General features: G+C 57.0%; 1 long non-coding RNA gene across 1 annotated transcript in view; it reads left to right on the top strand.

Annotated features, from left to right (window-relative positions):
• LOC115387130 (uncharacterized) overlaps positions 1-19,684 on the top strand; it is a 55,246-nt gene extending 35,562 nt beyond the window's left edge. Inside the window, exon 4 of the long non-coding RNA XR_003931341.1 lies at positions 19,558-19,684. This is a non-coding gene — a long non-coding RNA (uncharacterized LOC115387130). The remainder of the gene's footprint in view (positions 1-19,557) is intronic.
• Positions 19,685-21,097: the final 1,413 nt, after the last annotated feature.

The raw sequence follows: 21,097 nt of genomic DNA, 5'->3' as shown, positions 1-21,097 counted from the left end.
GGTTGATTGATTAATCTCACAGATGGGAGGATGGATGTATGGATGTAGGGATGATGGATGGATGGATGGATGATGGATGGATGATTTTCCTCCAGTCTCTCATTAGAAAGTTGTGTTTTCATTTCTCCTCCAGTTGATTAGAGGCGGCTGTGAAACACTGACTCTGTGTTTGCTTGTTAATCTCTTCTGGTTTTGGATTCAGCAACATGAGCTGTAAGAAAACAAAAAAAGCACCTTTTAATGTGAAAGTGTGGCAGGAAGTAGCTGCTGGCGGCTCGCCGATGCGGCGACTGCTTTTTTCTTCAGATCCAGCTTCAGTCCTTCAGATGAATTCCTGCACTGAAGCCTCACGCCAGCTGCTTTCAGCCGGAATGTTCCGTCAGGGACTCAGGGCTCCGCAGCTTTTCCAGAGATATGTGGAGAATAATGACGTGTCTGTGGTCTGGGCGGGGGGCTTCCTGTCCGGGGCCTCGCCCATCCCTCATCTCACACATCGTATCTGCAGGCTCTTCTGGCTTTTTGCTGCATGGCGTGTGTGTGTGTGTGTTGGGGGGGGGGGGGATTTATTGCTCTGCTTAAGATCCAAATGTATTTCTGCGGCTGCAGTGAGGTGCTGCCTGCAGGGCCAGCATGCCCCCCCCCCCGCCCCGGGGGGGGCATCTGGGTGTGTGGGGGCTATAATTGTTGCTGTAAATTGTGCGGCTCCCGACGCCGCTGTCTTAACCGCCCATTACACATGGTTCACTACGGCCCGGGTGATTGCTACTGTCACCACCAGCTGATTTATGAAGAGAGGATCAGAGAGGGGGGGGGGGGGGGGGGGGGGGGGGGGCAGAGGAGGGGGGGGGGGGGGGGGGGAGAGAGGAAGAGGGGGGGCAGGAGAATGAGGGGTTTATTAGAGGATCAGGTTTTATGAAGTGAACTCCACTCAGACCTGAACTCCTCTGGACCAGGATCTGGACCTGTATGTGTGTGTGTGTGTGTGTGTGTGTGTGTGTGTGTGTGTGTGTGTGTGTGTGTGCTTCTCTCATTGCTGCTCTGCCCTCACTGCTCCTCTTCCTCACTTCCTTTCTTCAGCTGTGATTTCAAACCAGTGTCACTCCTTCAACACTTCATCCCCTCATCTTCATCACTTCATCTCCTCATCTTCATCATCTCATTCCCTCATCCTCATCACCTCATCTCCTCATTTTCATCACTTCATCCCCTCATCTTCATCACCTCATCCCCTCATCTTCATCACCTCATCCCCTCATCTTCATCACGTCATCTCCTGCTCTTCATCACCTCATCCGGAGCATCATCTTCCTCACAGATCAGGTTACAGCCGGAGTCGATCGTCAGGCTGAAACTCTCAGTCCAGCAGAACCGGGCTGCTGGAGCTGCAGCCGCTGCAGTCACTGTTTTACGATCTGATGTTGTTTTTACAATATTGTATTTATGTTACGAGAACGGGGGAGGGGTTAAGAAGGACACGGTTCTTCAGCCTACTGCTGTTCTTTACTTCATGGCATCTACTTGCTTTTCCTTTTTTTTTCTTTCATAATTTGTATAAGATAAATGTATTTACTTTTAATGCTTACCATGAAAAATAAGAACAAAATAAACTAAACGAAACTTCCTGTCAGACCAGCTGCAGCTGCTTTGGTCTCATTGTTTCCCGTCAGTCTTCAGAGCGTTGTTGTTTCCCACTGTAGTTGAATCATTGCTGGATTGTTGTTGTATCTCTGCTGTATCTGTTGCCCAGTTGCCCCGTTGCTAGTTGCCTGTCTCTCGTTGCCTGTTGCCCAGTTGCCCCGTTGCCAGTTGCCAGTCACTCGTTGCCTGTTGCCAGTGTTGCTGCGGCGCGGCTGACCGGTCAGCAGCGTCTCAGTGGTCGCCCTGCGGGATGATGGGATGCGGTGGCGGTGGGATTACGGTACAGGCGGAGTCCCGGTCGCAGTGAGGAAAGGCACAGAGGAGGAGGAGCGCCGTCTTTAGCCCCGCCCAGATGGACGGCGCTGGGAGGAAGCGCCGCCGCCACCGGCGGTCGTTTGGTTCAGTGGACAAACGGACGTCTTTCAGCAGGACGACTCGTTCAGGTTCACGAGACGCTGCAGACGCAGAACTGTTGCTATGGTGACTGTCAGCTGGAGCAGGACCAGCAGGTGAGGGCCGATCTGGATCCATCCAGTTATGGACCTCCGTCAGGTCCTGGACCTCCGTCAGGTTCTGGACCTCCGTCAGGTCCTGGACCTCCGTCAGGTCCTGGACCTCCGTCAGGTTCTGGACCTCCATCAGGTCCTGGACCTCCGTCAGGTTCTGGACCTCCGTCAGATCCTGGACCTCTGTCAGATCCTGGACCTCTGTCAGGTTCTGGACCTCCGTCAGGTCCTGGACCTCCGTCAGGTTGCTCCTCCACCCTCACATCAGTTTCTCTGTTGTTGGAAACAGTTCAGGCCTCAGGACGACGGTTTGGATCCTGAATCCGGTCAGCACAGTGCAGCTTTGAGGCCTCGTCTCCGGATGTGCTTCTTCTTCCTCCACGGCAGGATTCTGGGTCTGGGGTCTGAGGTCTGGGATCCAGGGTTCGGGGTCTGGTGTCAACGTCCAGGGTCCAGGGTCCAGCAGGGTCCAGGGTCCAGCAGGGTCCAGGGTCCACCAGGGTCCGGGGTCTGGGGTCCAGCAGGGTCCGGGGTCTGGGGTCCAGCAGGGTCCAGGGTCCAGGGTCCAGCAGGGTCCAGGGTCCGGGGTCCAGGGTCCAGCAGGGTCCAGCAGGGTCCGGGGTCCAGGGTCCAGCAGGGTCCAGGGTCTGGGTTCCAGGGTCCAGCAGGGTCCGGGGTCTGGGGTCCAGGGTCCAGCAGGGTCCGGGGTCTGGGGTCCAGGGTCCAGCAGGGTCCGGGGTCTGGGGTCCAGCAGGGTCCGGGGTCTGGGGTCCAGCAGGGTCCAGGGTCCGGGGTCCAGGGTCCGGGGTCCAGGGTCCAGCAGGGTCCAGGGTCCAGCAGTGTCCGGGGTCCGGGGTCCAGCAGGGTCCGGGGTCTGGGGTCCAGAGTCCAGCAGGGTCCGGGGTCTGGGGTCCAGAGTCCAGCAGGGTCCGGGGTCTGGGGTCCAGGGTCCAGCAGGGTCCAGGGTCTGGGGTCCAGGGTCCAGCAGGGTCCAGGGTCCAGTTGCCCGGTGTTGTTTGTTACGAGCTGCTGAGTCTTGGCTCCGTTGGTTTTTAGTCCTTCCTGTCTCCACCGGCGGATCAGGGGACAGAACCGGTTCAGACCCCCCCCCCCCCCCCCCGTTGTTCGGCTTGCAGGACTTGATCCCAGCCTTGTTTCGCCTCCCCCTCACCAGTGAGCCGGTGCAGGCGGAGCGGGGGCGGCGGCGAGCGCCGGGCGCCGCCGGGGAGCCATTTAGGGCCTTTTATAGAGACGGATCCGTCCGCTTTACTGAGCTGAGGCCGGCGACCGGGAGCCGTGACAGACGTGCAGAAACCACCGGGGTGCCGGGATGTGCGGCGGCGGTCGTATCCCGGCTCGCGTGCGGCGCCTCCGATTGGCCGATCCGTCAGTGGAGCCGCGCTTAATGAGGACGCTTCAGCCCCGTTCCCCCAGACGGCCGAGAGCCTCTTCAGCCGGGCCCTGGAGGACCGGCAGCTCACCTCGCCTCACTGTGAGGGGGGGGGGTGGGGGGCGGGTACAGGAGAGGGGGGGGGGCATTCATCCCCGTATGCTGATGACTCTGCTCAGTGCGTCCATTCATCTGGACCCGGAGCCTGCTCCCGCCCTGAGGTCCTCCGCGGCTCGCAGTAAAACATTGTAATTCATGCTCTGCCACCGGAGCTTCTGGTACAGCCCCCCCCCCCCCCCCCCACCCCCACCTCTTCTCCCCCCCCCCCGCTCTGCACTCGCGCCGCTCGCAGCCTGGTGATACGGCCCTCATGGCGAGCCGTAATGCCGTGTTTTGTATTCAGGCCCGATGGCGGCCATTCCAGCAAAGCCACAAACCGAAGAGGGATGAGGGCTGGAGGGGGGTGATTTGGGGTGGGGGGGGCACAGCTTGCACATTGGTCAGGGTTCAGCTTGGACTCATTCGGGCAGAGGTCCCCAGTCGGTAATTTGAGGGCAGGAGTGCTCCAGGCCACATGCGCCTTGTCCGTCCATCACGGGTGGAGGCGGGTGGAGGGGGAGGGGGGGTGGAGGGGGGAGGGGGTGCTGGAGTTGAGAGGAAGGCCCTGGCATCTGCGTGGGTCCGGCCCAGCAGATGTGGCGAAGCCGCTGTATTGGAGCTAAAGTGATGATGAAGGGATCGCGGCCCTTAAATAGACAGTCCTGTTTACCCGCTTTAGAGCCGCGATCAATCCGCCGCGCGCCTGATTAATTGAGACGCTTCCCATTGATTTCCCTCCTCCTCCTCCACCTCCTCCACCTCCACCTCCTCCTCCTCCTCCTCCTCCTCCTCCACCTCCTCCACCTCCTCCTCCTCCTCCACCTCCACCTCCTCCTCCTCTCCTCCTCCCTCCTCCACCTCCTCCTCCACCTCCTCCTCCTCCTCCTCCTCCACCTCCTCCGCTGCTGCCTTCCTATCAGTGACTTCTCCAGCTGCAGCAGCCCATAATGTATGAGTCTGAGGGGGTGGAGGTGAAAACCCGACGGCGTCGCCTTCCATCACCGCCCGGCTGACAGGACGGGATCCTCCGCCCGCAGGCGGAGCCCCGGTCCGGACCCGGCTTTAATCGGGTGGAGGAGGTGAACTCTCCTGGCAGACGAGGGCGTCTTCCTCTCTCCTCCTGGAGCCTCACGGGGCGTCTGCTCCGTCACCTCCGTCGCCTCCGTCGCCTCCGTCACCTGCTGGAGGACAGCTGGGAGCGACCACACTTCATCCACTTCTGTTTCTGTTGGAGATGAGAGCGCTAGCCTTTAGCTGGGGCTAGCTGAGCTCTGAGAGCCGATCACCGAGTCCGTCCTCCAGACGCCAGGGCCGGGTGGAGGATGTGTCCCTACAGAGCGCCGCCCGCTACGTCACCTCCAGCCGCCACTGAATGTAGCAATGAGTGACTCACACTGTAATCATTTGTAGCGTATAGCATCTAGCATGTAGCATCTGTGGAATGTGAGCCCTGAAACTCTGCTGCCCGCCGTAGCAAGCTAACCAGCTAGCTGCCCCGCACACCTTAGCAAGCTAACCAGCTAGCTGCCCCGCACACCTTAGCAAGCTAACCAGCTAGCTGCCCCGCACACCTTAGCAAGCTAACCAGCTAGCTGCCCCGCACACCTTAGCAAGCTAACCAGCTAGCTGCCCCGCACACAGAAAGACGCAGGAAGTCTGAATTAGCCACCATGGCTAAAAAAGCTAACGTGACTAAATCCGCTAAAGGCTGAATGGAAGTCTTTCTCATTAGACGATGCTGTGGTGCAGCGGTCGGCACGCTCACCTCACTGCTACCAAGTCCCCGGTTTGAGTTTGAACGTTCCCCTGCTGCGTGGAGGTTCTCTGTCCGTCTGAATCTCTCATGACCCTCAGAACTGAACCCGGAGCTGCGGTTCTTCCTCTGACTCTCGCCGTTTGAGGTTCTCCTTTGGTGAAAAGTTGGTCGACAGAAACTTGAGCCGTTGTGCTGGAGGTGAGATCCTCCGTCTCCGTCCGCGAAGCAGCCGCTTCCTCCTCCTGGAGACCCGGACGTGTCCGCCGAGATGAGCGGGTGCACGTGCTCGTGCACGTGCAAGGTGCTGCGTGGCGAGCGCAGCGCTTCCTCCTTCTGTCTGGCGCCGTAATTTGATTACAGACTGATTAAACCCTCCCTAATGCAGTCGGAGCCGCGGCATGCTAATGTAATAAAATCACTTACGGCTAAAGCAGGTTAGCTTAATTGGCAGGAGGCGCGATGCTGGGATTTGCATTAAATTATTTATTTGCTCAGCAGACGCCTCGATGCAGTGCCGCTCGCAATTCCATTACACACATTAGCCGTTTGAGCCGCCAATTTAGCAGGAGCGCCGTTCAAGGATAGGAGCGAGGGACGGCGGCTAACACTAACGCCGCGCAGCCCGGAGCGCCGCCGCCGCCGCCGCCTCCCTGCTGCCGCCGCCGCCGCCCCGAGGTCAGCGGCTCACATCAGCGCAGCCATCCCGGTCAGTCCGGTGGAAGTCAGAGCGTAATTGAGCGGCGCCATTAGCAGGGCGCCGGAGCAGATGGCGCCGCGTTCGGCCATTTGTGCCGGGATGTCATTCCTCCAGCGCCGCAGAAAAACAACAAAACAAGATGGAGGGGCGAGGGTTCAGCCTCCACCTGTTAGCTAATCCTTTAGCTCCGTCCAGCAGCACGCTCCCCCGCCCCCGCCCCGCCCCCGCCCCACCCCACGGCGCTAATGGCTAACTCAGTTAGCAGGCAGACCGTACACCTGAGCAGTGGGGGTGGGGGTGGCGAGCAGTGTGGGTGGGGGTGATCAGCAGTGGGGGTGGGGGTGGCGAGCAGTGTGGGTGGGGGTGATGAGCAGTGGGGGTGGGGGTGACGAGCAGTGTGGGTGGGGGTGATGGAGCTGTGCCTCTCCTCCGCCTCCTGGCTGGAGAGGTGCCGGCTGGGTGGATTTCACTGACGGCGAGCTAAACGGCGGCGCCCGGCCGTCCAGACTCTCCGTCCAGCTGCTGACATTTTGATGATCAGCTTTAGCTCCATCGGTACAAATGCTAATTCAGCTGCTAACCTTTGCTAGTTAGCATTAGCATTAGCCTGTGGTGGTTGCTGTAGCGCCGTTCCCAGAAGCTGTTGTGCTTTAGAGCTGCGGCTAGCGGTGTGTTAGCTGACATGCTAGCTCCCCCTGGAGGGCGCCTCCACCTTCCGGGTGACGTAGCCCCCTCAGCGGCTCGGCGCTGATCAGAATCCATCCCTGATGAAGCCGCCGCCGTGCCAAGCCCCAGCTTTGGCCCAGTGCGTCCAATTAGCTTTACATCCAAGCCGCGGCGGCGGCGGCGGCGCTGGCCGCCTGCCACCCGGGCTTTTGATCGGAATTGAATGCACAGTCATTTTCTCACATATAAATCAATACTCCCCTAAGCCCTGCCACCCCATGCTCACTATTGCCCCCCCCCCCCGATGGGGGGGCACTAGTGAGACTCGGTTGACACATTAGTTTGTTTGTGAAATCCCCGGAAAACAAATCACTTAAAGAGCACTCACACCTAATCAGATTACTGCGCTGAGTAGCAAGTTTCTGCTGCCTCTCGCTCTCCAACCGAAAAACTTCAGGAAACCCCCCCCACACCCCCCCACACCCCACACCCCACCGTGCCCCCACCCCCCCACCCGTCAAACCACTTCCTGTTTGGTTTGAAGAGGTTTGAACTGTTAAGAAGTCAGAGACTGAAGGAACGATGGCACATGGTGTGTGTGTGTGTGTGTGTGTGTGTGTGTGTGTGTGTGTGTGTGTGTGTGTGTGTGTGTTGTTTGCATTAAGGCGCCCGGCTGAGAGTAAATGGAGCTGTTTTCAATTAGTTTTCAAAGTGCTTATCCCATTAAAGGTAATGACTTATTGATTTAACGACAGTGGCGCTTTTGGTGTGAAACGCGCTGCTATTATGACTCTCTCCTTTGTTGTTGGAGCGAGGGGGGTGGTGTGTGTGTGTGTGTGTGTGTGTGTGTGTGTGTGTGTGTGTGTGTGTGTGTGTGTGTGTGTGTGTGTGTGTGTGTGTGTGTTGGGGGTTCTGAGGAAACGAGCTCCGGGTGATCGCCTGCGGCGGCGGCGGCGGCACTGTGAGTCGGGCCACCATCGAGCGGCAGGATTTCTTCATTCCTCTTTCCTGTCGTTTCCGCGGTTACCTGCCAGACCACGGTGTGAGAGCCCCCCCGGGGTGTGGGGGGGTCTCCGGGGGACCGGTTAGCCCCCGCCGCGACGAGGCTGCCTGATGTGGTTGTGGATGTTCCTGCAGAAGCAGACCCCGCAGTGCAGCTGCGGCGCCGGCGGAAGCTAATGTTCCTGCCGCCTCCCCCGGGCGCCGCGGTGCCGTGCAGCCATATGGCGGCCCTCACCCCCCCCCGTCAGTAATCCCTCACCGGTGGCAGCGCCCGGCCCTGGAGGGCCACGCTTTAGTCTTCTCTGGCTCCGTTAGCATTCCGCTCGTCTCCCTTCCTGCTTTCCAAACAAAGATTCAGCCCTGGTTTTTGAGCTGGGTGGAACTTCCCGGGGGCCCGCAGCCCGGAGCCCGGAGCCCGGGGGCCCGGAGCCCGGAGCCCAGGGGCCCTGAGCCCGGGGGCCCGCAGCCCGGAGCCCAGGGGCCCGCAGCCCGGAGCCCGGGAGCCCGGGGGCCCGCAGCCCGGAGCCCAGAGCCCGGGGGCCCGGAGCCCGGGGGCCCGCAGCCCGGAGCCTGGGGGCCCCTCATTGGTTCACTGCTGTGCTTGTGCGTTAGCCCGCTGCTCGCTGCTGTCCAGAAAGCGCCGCCGTCTCCAGACTGATGGCAGCTCATGGAGCCGAACCAGGCGGAAGATGCTCCACCGCCGAGATCTTCGCTGAAGGGCAGCACCCCCCCGACAGCCTTCCATAGAACCCCCAACCCTCCAGAAATCCTCCCTAAACCCTCCAGAGACCCCCCTTCCCGGCACACCAACTCTTGGACCATCTGAGAAGCTCCACTGTTTCCTGCCGTCGTCATGGAAACGAGTCCAGTACTGAAGCTGGTGTTGTATGATTCACCAGAGACCGGTTGGCCCGGTTCCCCTCCGGCGGCAGACGTGCAGCAGAGGTGTGGGCGGAGCTTCCACAGGTCCACAGTCCGTCCTCAGCTTCGTAACAACAAACCAGATCCGTGTCTCCGGCGGTGAAACGGCGGCAGACGGGTTTTTTACTGGCGCCATAAAATCCACCGAAAGCTGAGCTTCCTGCAGGAGCCGCTCCGCTGGAAACAGACACGAAGGAAGGACTATCAGAGACGCTTTATGGAAGCGTGGCTGTTGGAGGACGTGGCTGAGGCTCCGCCCCCGTGCGGCGTGCGGCTGTCGCTCTGCTGACACCCAGTTCAGCTCAGTTACAACAGCCGCCGCGTCGTCAGTGTGCTAATGAGACGACGAGCAAAGACGGGCCAGGACGAGCCAGGACGAGGACACCGAGACCGAGACGGAGCCGATCGGTGAACCTCCGTCTGAAGGCTCGTCTGTCCTGCTGCGGTGTTGGCATGTGGACTGCTGTCAGTCCCGCTGTTCGTCCACATTAGTCCCGCTGTTCGTCCACATCAGTCTCGGTGTTTATCAATATTAGTACGAGCGCTGTCGAAGTCTTAGTGATCGTTGATGTGTGATTTCAAGCTGTGCCCTCTGGCGGATTGTTGTTCTGATTGATTGTTCTGATTGATTATTGTTCTGATTAATCGTTGTTCTGATTGATTGTTGTTCTGACGGATTGTTGTCGCCACCCTGCTGGAACATCTGGAGTCGACTCACCTCCAGCTGCCGACCCGACTCCTTCCTGGAGGAAGACGACCTAAACCACGCCTAATAATAATAATAATAATGATAATAATAATAATAATAATAATAATGCATTGGTTTTATACAGCGCTTTTCAGGACACTCAAAGACGCTTTCCATTGCATTCTTCATTCCCTCCGCACTGGGTGGTGGTAAGCTGCTGCTGTAGCCACAGCTGTCCTGGGGAGACTGACGCCATCGGCCCCTCCCACCACCACCAACCATTCACTCTCGCACGACATTCATACTTATGCCGCGTTCACACTGAACGTGATTTTGAGTCAAAAATCACCTCAACGCGAGAAGCTGAACGCGCGTCAGTACTGAGGTCCGACGCTGAACAACGCGGGGCCAAAAGCCGCGTTCACACCGAACGCGTCGAATGCCTGGGAGGGCGGGGCTTCCGGCAGTATTCCCCGTGTTAGCTTAGCCTCATGGATAACCCTGTTGAGTGGGTGGCTTGGCTTTATTTGCTTAATAATGCCAGACAACGACGTCGTCAGCGGACAGGACGCCGTGCCTGGAGCACGATATGATCCACAGACGGTCAGAGTTTGGCGAGTTTCACTCCAGGAGCTGCACCAGGATGAGTGTCGCTTTCACCGGTCCCGCCCCCTGACCTACGTCACCATAGACACGCTCTCTGATTGGTTTGCTGCAAAATCGCGACGCATCAAAGTTCAGATTTCCCAACTTCAGCGTCGGACGCAAAATGACGACGACAACGCGCCGCGTCTAGTCGCGGCTGGAACGCGCGTTCCCATTTGTTTTCAATTGTATTTTGACGCAAAGTCGTGGAAAGCACTTGGCGGTGTGAACGCAGCTTTAGGCAAGGTGGGTGAAGTGTCTTGCCCAAGGACACAACGACTGTTTTACGCCTGCGGGAGCGGGGATTGAACCGCTAACCTTCCAGTTATAAGACGACCCGCTCTACCAACTGAGCCGGGTGACGGACACGTCCCGAAGCGTACGGTGTTTCCTCCCTCCTCCTAACGGCTGTTCAGCTTCCTGTTGCTTTAGCGCACTTTGAGCCCTTCACCGCCGCTCGCCGCCGCGGTTACGGCATCTCTTGCTGTTCCGCCTCCTGCTGGAAGCGGCTGAAACACATTGACCTGCAGCGGCCTGAGAGGAGTCACCGCGGCCGGCGTGCACGGCGTGCACGGCGTCCAGGAGCCTCACATGCACGTTGCAGCAGAAAGTAGAGCATCGGGTTCACTTCCTCTGAATATTGAAAAGACGGTTTCGAGGTTCACCTCGGGCGTTTCTGCCTTTTTGGGCCAAAAACTGTAGGAAATAGAGATGTTATGCTAATTTAGCATGAAAATACATTTATTCAGGACGGAATGAGGCTGCTGTAACACACACACACACACACACAGGCTGCCGCTCCGTTACGGTGTGCAGGCTGGCGGTGGTAGAGCAGCAGCGCCCCCTGCAGGGCCGGATGCTGACATCTGCCGGACCTGGAGGAACGCCGCCTCCGGCCACTTCGCCGAGTCTCCCGCCATTTCATTCGGCGTTATTGACGTGAAAGTGGCGTGGCGAGCTCATCACACCGACACCTCGCCACCAAGATGGCGGCGCCCATATGTGGTCACAGGCGGTTCCAGGAGGTTCTATTCCTCATCGTGATCGACGTCTCAGTGTGGTTTTACCGAGTTAACCAGGAATAGCGACGTGTCGAACGCCATGTGGGAAAAACTGATCGGTTTCCACCAAAAGCAAGATGAACGAGATTAATCCGGTTAATCGTGATTAATGCGTCAGCGCCGGCAGCCCTGCTAGCAAGATGCTCCATGATGAACACACTGATGGAAAAGTGACCAGCTGCTGCAGTCAGACCCAGTTAGCTTAGCACGCTCTTGATGAGCTGGCTAGCCTTTCCATCCATTTCTGCAGTTAGCATTACGCTAAGCTAATATGCAGCCTTTGTTGCTCGTTTGTCTCCGATGTTTTGTTTTTAGCATCTTGAAGAACTGAAGTTTTCAGATTTTGAGGAAGAGGAGCAGCGAATGTTTCTCCTGGAGGGTTTAACCGTGATTCCTCCAATCAGGACACAGCGGCTCCTGACCTAGCATAGCGCAGCAGGCTAGCCTCGGACGGGTTAGCGTCTCGCCCCGTTCTCGTGTTGCAGAAGCGTCCGGAGACTCCAGCTGAAATCAAGCGTTTCACTTCCTGGAACGCAGAGCAGACGCTAAAGCCGCCGTCCAGGTGGACAGCTCCACTTCCTGTGGACAGCTCCACTTCCTGCGGTTGTCCGCTGTGACCCCGCCCCCCCGGCTGCCTCGCGTGTCGTGCGCCGTGCCAGCGAGCGACTTCACATGTATATTTCAGGTCGTCTCTGCTGCAGCAGAGCGCCGCCGTCTCCTCCGCCGGTCACGGGTGTCCACATGCGTTAGCAGAGATGTGTGTGCGTTAGCCTGGGAGTTGCTGCGCGGCGTGTCGGCGTGCGAGCGCCGCCGCAGATCAATATTTAAACACGAGTAACATATTCTGTACTTTCAGAGCTTCCTGTGTGTGTGTGTGTGTGTGTGTGTGTGTGTGTGTGTGTGTGTGTGTGTGTTGCCATCCATCCTCCTCTTCCTCCTCTGCAGTGGGGTTAACGCCTCTCGTTCATGGGGGGGGGGGGGGGGGGCTCATTAGCTAGCGCTCCCCGCGGAGTGTGAAGCAGAAAAACACCCATTAGCAAAACCAACGCGGCGCCCAGCGCTCACGCAAACCGGCTGATTGTTTACTGAGAGCCGGGCGGACCGCCGCTTCCGGGGTCAGGCAGGAGGCGGAGCCGGGCAGGAGGCGGAGCCTGGCGGCTCGTCCGGCGGAGGTTGAGCTGCAGAGAGGAGAAACACCGGCGGTGGAGATCAGCGCTCACTGAGCTGCAAATCACTTTTACAGAACGCTGTAAAAACGGAAACATTCCAGCTTCAGAGAATCGTGCCGAGTTCTCCGTAGAACCTCAGCAGAACCGACCGGGACTTCATCTGCACCCACCAGGAGAACCGTCAGCAGAACCAAGACAGGGAAAAGTCTGAAGTCTGGAAGGAGAGGGTTGACCAGGAGGCTGGAGCGGGTCCAGAGAACCCTCTGAGAACCGGGAGGGACCCTCTGAGGACCGGGTAGAACCCTCTGAGAACCATGTAGAACCCTCTGAGAACTGGGAGGGACCCTCTGAGAACCGGGTGGAACCCTCTGAGAACCATGTAGAACCCTCTGAGAACTGGGAGGGACCCTCTGAGAACCGGGTGGAACCCTCTGAGAACCATGTAGAACCCTCTGAGAACCGGGTGGAACCCTCTGAGAACCATGTAGAACCCTCTGAGAACCGGGTGGAACCCTCTGAGAACCATGTAGAACCCTCTGAGAACTGGGAGGGACCCTCTGAGAACCATGTAGAACCCTCTGAGAACCGGGTAGAACCCTCTGAGAACCATGTAGAACCCTCTGAGAACCGGGGAGAGCTCTCTCAGATCCAGTTAGAAGCCTCTCAGAACCGGTTAGAACCAGTCTGCAGTACCTTTAGAGTCCAATTCTCGTCTGGTTGAGTCTGAACGACAAAGTTTCAGCTGAAAAGGCTTCAGGTTTCCATGGAAACGGCAGGACTGTTAGCAGGTTGGGGCTGTCGGTTGTTTTGGTTTCCATGAAGACGGAGCAATCTCGTTGCCGTGGAAACAGACCCTGAATCTCATGTTCCGGTCTTGAGATGGCTTGTGGTTCTGGTCTTTGATTTGAGGGGTCAGACTCGACCCGGGTCTCCTGAGAACCGGCTGTCTTGGACCCAGATGGAACCTGTCAGGAATCGGATTCCAGTGTTTCAAACGGCCATGACGACCGTCCACCATGACGACCGTCCACCATGATGTCTGTCCACCATGATGTCCGTCCACCATGACGTCTGTCCACCATGATGTCTGTCCACCATGACAACCGTCCACCATGACGACCGTCCACCATGATGTCCGTCCACCATGACGTCTGTCCACCATGATGTCTGTCCACCATGACGTCTGTCCACCATGATGTCTGTCCACCATGATGTCTGTCCACCATGACGTCTGTCCACCATGGCGTCTGTCCGTTCTAGGTTCTGAGTGGTTCTGGGAGGAGACGCTTCACTGACGGCCTGCTGTGGACCTGAGGTGTGTCTATTGCTCACTGAGCAGATCCAGTGTGGACACTGTCCTCCGTCAGTCCTAGTCCAACTGTCCTCTGGAGAGGAAAACACCGAGCCGTTATCTTCACTTGAGACGGCTGAGGCTGCCCCCCCCCCGGCCTGGAGGACTCTAATTACCTGAGCTGTGCTGCTCTGTCCCCTAATGGTCCTCCTCGCCCGGGCATCGCTCAGCCGGGCTGCGGCCAGCTGGCGGCGTGGCCTGGGGGGTTTGGGGAGGGTTGCAGATGGGGGGGGGCTGCAGCTTCCTATTATTACCCGGTCTGCCCGACACACCTGGACGTGTGCGGCTGTCACACGTCCAACGTCCAAGAGTCCTGAAATATTCAGCACTGTTGATTGGCTGCTGCTGTCCGAGGCGGCTCGGCTCATTTGGCGCCTCGGTTCCAGCGCTAAGCGCCGCGGTCGCTCAGTGTGTCCTTGGGGGGGGGCGGCGGTGGTGGGGGGCCGCTGTCACTCAGACGCTTGTCACCTGGTGTCTCCGGTGTCTCCGGTGTCTCCGGTGCTTTGTTCTCTTTGAGTACTGATGACTGACGGTGGGCTGAGAGCTTCACTGCAGCGACGTGAGACGACACTGAGGACTGGATCCCCCCCCCCCCCCCCCCCTCCGCTCCCCCCCGCCCCTGAACGCCTGACGCTGACCTTGGAGATTATTGCTACACTAAACAGAAAAAGCTGTTTGTCTCGGGCCGTCTGTCGTCAATGAGCTTTTGTGTTGCTGATCGATCGGCTGCCGGCTGACCGACGCTCAACAAACACTGAATCTGGAGCCTGTAGCTGTTAGCCTGTAGCTCTGAGCTTGTAACTTGTAGTCTGTAGCTCTTAGTCTGCAGCTCTTAGTATGTAGCTGTTAGCCTGTAGCTGTTAGTCTGTGGCTGTTAGCCTGTAGCTGTTAGCCTGTAGCTGTTAGCCTCTAGCTTGTAGCTGTTAGTTTGTAGCTTGTAGCCTGTAGCAGGTTTTTTTTTTTTGGTTGTTTTATGTTGTCTCTTTAGTGCGATGCTTTCGGGCTGGACAGTCGGGTTTAAGACTAACTTTACTAGTTGCGTTGAGCAGGTTAAAGACTAACTTCACTCGTCGTTCTGTCGGTTTAGAGTTGACTGTTAGCTCAGTCGAGCTAATTTTCGTCGGTTTCTGACTGAACTGAAGGGGAATCGGCTGTGTTCACACCGGACCCGCCGGGGTTTCTGCCTCTGGATGGTGTGTGTGTGTGTGTTAGCGTGTAGCATGTTTCTACATGTTGTGTGTGTTAGCGTGTAGCATGCTGCGGTGAGCAGGTCACAGTTTAGCGCCGCTGTTCCATCCTGGTGAGCTCCCTCCCTCCTCTGCTCTCATTTCATTACGGAGGAGAGACGAGCGCAACGAAGCGAGGAGCGGGGAAGACCACCGAGGAACCCCACGGCGCTGCCGCGGCGCTGCGGGTGGAGTGTGTGTGGAGTGTGTGTGGAGTGAAATTGTGCCTAATCGGAGTGTGTGTGGAGTGTGTGTGGAGTGACATTGTGCCTAATCGGCCCTGTGGCTCTGAAAGGGAAGGAGAGAGGAATCCACTTCGCAGCGCGGCTGTGAAGAGCAGCAGGTCTGCGTTTAGCGGGCTCAGATGGCGGGAAGACGCCTGACACTGCTCTTTCCTGACGGCTTCTGGCTTCATCACAAACTTTGTTTTGTGGAACTTTCCAGACACAAGCAGAAAAGTCACTATTTATGTGACAATGCTAACAATGCTAACAATGCTAACTTTGTTGTGAGCCCCTGGAGTCATTACCATTAATGCCAGGGAGCCTTAATTCAACATCAGTTGTGACAGAACCATGTGTTAGCCTGGGCCCTCCGCAGCTGGGGTTAGCGTTAGCATTAACATGCTAATTAGCTTCTCTTTTCAGTGCGGTCTGCATGTCGGGAGAAAATCTCAGCTGTTTGTCTGCTGCTGCTCAATGTCAATAGTTCAGAAATGGATTTATTCAAGAAGACTATAGAGCATCTTCCTCGTTTGGGCTCAGAGTATCCGGTTGGTCTTGGCACTGCGTCTGGAGCTGCCCCCTCCCCCCCCACCCGGTGGGATTCAGACCGGGGTTCTGGAGAGCGGCTCAGACAGATGCAGCTCTCCAGAGCTGTTTTCCCAGGAGCAGCAGCTCGGTGAGCTTCATGGTTCTTCCCGCCTGTTTCCTGCCTGTTTCCCGGCTCTTCCTGGCTCTTCCCGCCTGTTTACCGGCTCTTCCCGGCTCTTCCCGGCTCTTCCCGGCTCTTCCCGGCTCTTCCTGGCGTTGTTGTTCGGCTCTCAGGCGTTCAGAGAGCAGAAGAGGAACAGAGCGGCGTCTGGGAGGAACCCAGGAGGACGTTCCATACAACTTTAATAACGCGGAGCAGCAGCAGCTAAATGAGCCATTCTCTGCTGCTTTAGCACCCCCCCTCCACCCCCCCCCCCCCCCCCCCCCCCCCCCCCCCCCCCCCTCCCCCACATCTCAGTCTCTTGCTGAATTATTAAAACTGTTGTTTTCCTCGTTGCGTTGCGGCATTTTTCCTCTTAGCAGGAGTTAGAAGGCTTAAAGCCTGAAACCTCCTCAGAACACAGACACACGCACACACACACACACACACACACGCGCACACACACACGCGCACACACGCTCACACACACACGCGCACACACGCTCACACACACACACACACACACACACACTCACACACACACACACACACACACACACACACACACACACACACACACAGGAGAACATTGGGAGAACGTTCCCCTGCAGGTTCTCCAGTCTGATGCTCGATGTTCTCGGGGACTGGGGTGAATCCAGAGGTTCTCTGTGTCGTTCGGCCTCCAGCCTGCGTTGATGCGGCGGCGTTCCGGCGCTCTGCGGTTAATCCGGTGCTCTGGGATTGAGCCGGCCCTCTGGGATTGAACCCGAGCTCTGGGATTGAACCGGCGCTCTGCGGTTAATCTGGTGCTCTGGGATTGAGCCAGCTCTCTGGGATTGAACCGGTGCTCTGCAGTTAATCTGGCGCTCTGGGATTGAACCGGCGCTCTGGGATTGAACCGGTGCTCTGGGATTGAATTGGCGCTCTGCGGTTAATCTGGTGCTCTGGGGTTAATCCGGCGCTCTGGGATTGAGCCGGCGCTCTGGGGTTAATCCGGCGCTCTGGGATTGAGCCGGCGCTCTGGGGTTAATCCGGCGCTCTTGGATTGAGCCGGTGCTCTGCGGTTAATCCGGTGCCCTGGGATTGACCCGATGCTCTGGGATTGAACCGGCGCTCTGGGATTGAGCCGGCGCTCTGGGATTGAACCGGCGCTCTGCGGTTAATCCGGCGCTCTGGGATTGAGCCGGTGCTCTGGGATTGAACCGGCGCTCTGCGGTTAATCTGGCGCTCTGGGATTGAACCGACGCTCTGGGATTGAGCCGGCGCTCTGGGATTGAACCGGCGCTCCTCGCTGTGTTGAAGATCTTCTCTCCTCCAGGAGTTCCAGAGCTGCAGTTGCAGGACGAGCACTGACCTCCTGCTGTGTCTCAAACACTGATGTCTTTTCCCAGCTTCCCCAGCAGTCGCACCACTCCTACCATTCCTACCAGGGTTCTGTGATTTTGACAAACAAATTTATCCCGATAATTTCTGGCATTTATCCCGATAACGATAACTGTTGCGACACACTGCTATACAATAATAAATGCTACTAGTTCGGTTCTAGGTTCAGAGTACAGCAGTACTGCAGAACTGTAACGACTCAAATCAAACCAGTCCGAAACGTGAGAACCGATTAGTGAACAGAACAGAACAGAACAGTGAACGTTCACTGAAACTGTGCAGACAGCAGCAGGATCTCGACCTCTCAGGTTTTCTTTGCTTCTAAAATCACAAACGAGAAACAACTGAACAAATCCAGGGATTGAAGCGTGTTTTTTATCCTTTTATATATTTTATTACACATTTCCTGTTATTCTGTTTCCAGTCTTCCTGAGGCACATGCAGGGGTCCTAATGTTTACGTGTTTGTGTTCGGGGATGTGCAGGGCAGCTAAGGGGCCTCATAGAGAGTGGGGGAGCTAGCAAAGCTCGGCTAATGTTGACGTTGCCGATTCAGAGTCTCTTAAAACACATCAGGATGTTCATTCATCACATCAGTCCCCATGTTCTGTCCTCACCTGCCGCCTCGCTGCCGCCCCCTGCTGGTCAGACGACCGCAACGCGCCGAGCCGTTACCGGGCAACCGTTCTGACTAGGGATGCAAACAATTAATCGATTATCGATTAATCCATTAATTGTCGATAAGAAATTACTCGATTAAAATAAATTACTTGGAATCAATTGCGTTTTGAACCTGTAATTCCCGCATGAGGGCGCGCTTGACGCCAGACGTCTTTGACACACAGGCGGGAACACAGAAGAAGCTGCTCTGACGACGACAAGACCGACGGGAAGCGCTGAGCTGGCAGATGAAGGCGCAGTCGGAGTTCGGTACGGAGACACTTTAAGCTGGTTCACGACGACAAAGACGCCAAATTATCACCTCAACCCAGCCGAGCTGCGAGGAGCTCAGCCGGCAGGCAGCGCAGCGTCGGGACGAGTGACTGCAGGAAGGCAGAGGGCATTATGGGACATTACCTACTGCAGACATGTTGCCAGACATGTGGTTGAGGGGCGGGGTTTAGAGAGGGAATAAAGTGCTCATATTTTTAAACAAAAATAGAGAAGTCTCACACTGTGCAGTGAGGAGCTCCATGGCGTGGATGTCTCTGTTTGTGTTCACGGCCGTTACTCTCAGGGAGGTTTTCAGTCGTTTGCAGGCAGCCTGAGTTTTAACGTAAAGGAGGATTAGAAATGGTGCTAATCGTCCAAATGTGACTTCAACCGAACTCGTTGACAGCTGCGACGTTTATGTCCGAACCGAAGCACTCCAGGACTAGTCGGTGTGAAAGCACCCTGACGTTAGCTAACAAAATTAGCCTGGTCTTAGCATTGTTCCATTTGTGAATCTTTTGTTCATCACTGTTTCTTCTCCGGTTCAGCGGGGGTTGAGCTGCAGCACAGCCGGGGCCCCCCCCCCACACCCGGCCCATTAATAACAGTAACCCTCCGCCGCCGCCGCCGCTCTCGGCGCCGCCGACACTTTAATGGCCGTTCTTTACTCTGTTGTTAAATAATGCATGTGCTGCTTGTCAGCAGAGCGCCGAGCGCCGCGGCCGCGTGCACGACGGCACACTCCGGGGCACGTGCACGTGAGCACGCATGTGTGTGTGTGTGTGAGAAACGCCCCTCGTTGGCACCGAGCTGATTCAGTCTTACAGAGACTGAAGTGTGAAGATACACACACACACACACACACACACACACACACACACACACACACACACACACACACACACACTCTGTGTTTACGTCCTATGAGCTCCGTGCTGCGCTGCAGTTCTGCTGGAGCGTTCTCCCTGTTCTCCTGACGGGGGGGAGAACAGCTGATCAGAACAGTGAATCTTTAGTTTCATTCATGAAAACCTCAAACTGCTAAAAACCAAAAGACTGAAGAACCGTCCGTCAACCGTCCTCCCCTGGAGACTGAGTTCTGGACAGACGGCTGCAGAACGTCCTGGACTCGGAGAACGTGTTGGTTCTGCTGTGATCGCGGTCGGCTGCTCGGTTTGGTGAAGTTTTAAAGCGTCTGAGTTCTCCAGTGAGTCGATGTGAAGAACCAGAGTTCTAGAGAGAGGGAGTTCCTGTTTCAGGGTTCTAGAGGGTTCTGGAGGGTTCTGGAGGGTTCTAGAATGTGTTGATGAGTTCTGATGTGAGAGCCGTGGAGTGTCAGTCAGAACCCTGCAGATGATCGTCAGGTGAGGCGTTCTGTGTCTGGAATGTGAACCCTGAGGTTCTGGTTCTGAGTGTTCCCGCCTCCTGAGCCCCGTGTGGATCAGCTGGGTTCTGCTGCCCCCCTGCTCCTGGTCGTCCCTCTGACTCCGCCCCTTTGCTTCTGTCTCCGTCCAGGAAACAGGTTGTGTAAGTCCGGAAGCTTCGCCGTCTTCGGGAACGTCGTCTACAGCGGCCTGCTGAACGACCACCTCTGGCACCTGGGGGTCCCGCTCTTCACCAGACTGGTAAGACGCCTCGCCGCCTCGCCGCGCCTCACTGCGGCGCCTCGCCATGCCTCGCTGCAACTCGCCGCGCCTCACTGCGGCGCCTCGCCTCACTGCGGCGCCTCACCGCGCCTCACTGCAGCGACTCGCCGTGCCTCACTGCAGCGCCTCGCCACTCCTCGCCGCTGCTGCCGCCGTTCCGTCCGTCCGGCCGGCTGTCGGCTGTGAAGCTGTTCTGGTGACTGGAGGCGGTCGAGGCTCCGCCTGGCAGACAGGAAGTGACAGGAAGTGGCAGGAAGCGGCCGTCCCCTGAAGCGGCGCCGGTCTCGGTGGTTCCGCGGTTTGTCTCTCGATGAGGCTTGTCTGACTCTTCGTCTTCTCTGAATGTTTTCTTCTCTGTTTCGCCATTTCCCTTCCTGCTGACGCCGGACTCTGCTGCTCTGAGGCGGCTTCACGACGAGCTCTGAACCGACAGCATGCTAGCATGTTTGCGTGTTAGCATGCTAGCTCAAGGCTGTGCGGTTTGGTGGTTTGGTTGATGTAGTCTGAACTGATGGCACGTTAGCGTGTTAGTATGTAAACATGTTAATGTTTTAGCATGTTAGCATGTTAACGTGTTAGCATGTTAATGTGTTAGCATGTTAATGTGTTAGCATACTAGCATGTTAGCACGAGGCTGTGGGGTTTGTTGGTTAGGTAGTTTGTTTGATGTGGTCTGAACTGACAGCGTGTTAGCGTGTTAGCATTTTAGCTTCCTAGCGTGTCAACGTGTTACTGTGTTAACATTTTAGCGTGTTAGCATGTTAGCATGAGGCTGTTTGGTCGTTGGCAGGAGGTCAGATCGACTGATTTCCTCACAGAAGAGTTTTCGTTTGGTGTTAAATTTCGGGAAATGTGGAGAAGTTTTATCAGGTTTCAGGTTTTTCTTCGCAGAATTTTAAGTTGTTGTTGAAACTTGTTGAAATCCTTCAAGTTGCCGTCTGGTTGAGTTCGTTCCGCTCCGGCGCCGCTCTGCTCGGGTGTGACGGTTTTACTGTCCTGAAGTTTAGGACCTGAGCTGCAACCCGTCCCTCCACGGCTCCCTGTCCCCCTGCGAGGACTCCAGCTCGCTGCAGGCGCCTCTTCCTCTCCTTCCTCTTCATCACTTCTTTATCTGAGCGGGTGGCGAGTGTTCATCATTGTTTACTATGGACTGAATGTGCGGCGGCGGCGGCGGCGGCTTGAGTGAGGGATGAGTGCTGATTGGTTCACGGGGGTCGGCGGTAATCGGGTTACATTAACGAGCTAATCAGCTCATCTCATCAACGTCGTGGAGCCGAGCGCCGCCCGGCCCGAAGGGACGCGACGGAGGCTCTGGTTCACGGCTGGGAGCCCAGCGGCCAATCAGCTCGCTCAGCCAGAGAAACAGGAAGTGAAGAAGACATGAAGCTGAGAGCAGCTTTAGCTCCGGC

This window comes from Salarias fasciatus, chromosome 4 (genome assembly GCF_902148845.1).
Source record: "Salarias fasciatus chromosome 4, fSalaFa1.1, whole genome shotgun sequence".
NCBI lineage: Eukaryota > Metazoa > Chordata > Actinopteri > Blenniiformes > Blenniidae > Salarias > Salarias fasciatus.
Note: the sequence above shows the minus strand (reverse complement) of the source record. Positions and strands in the feature narration are given on the sequence as shown.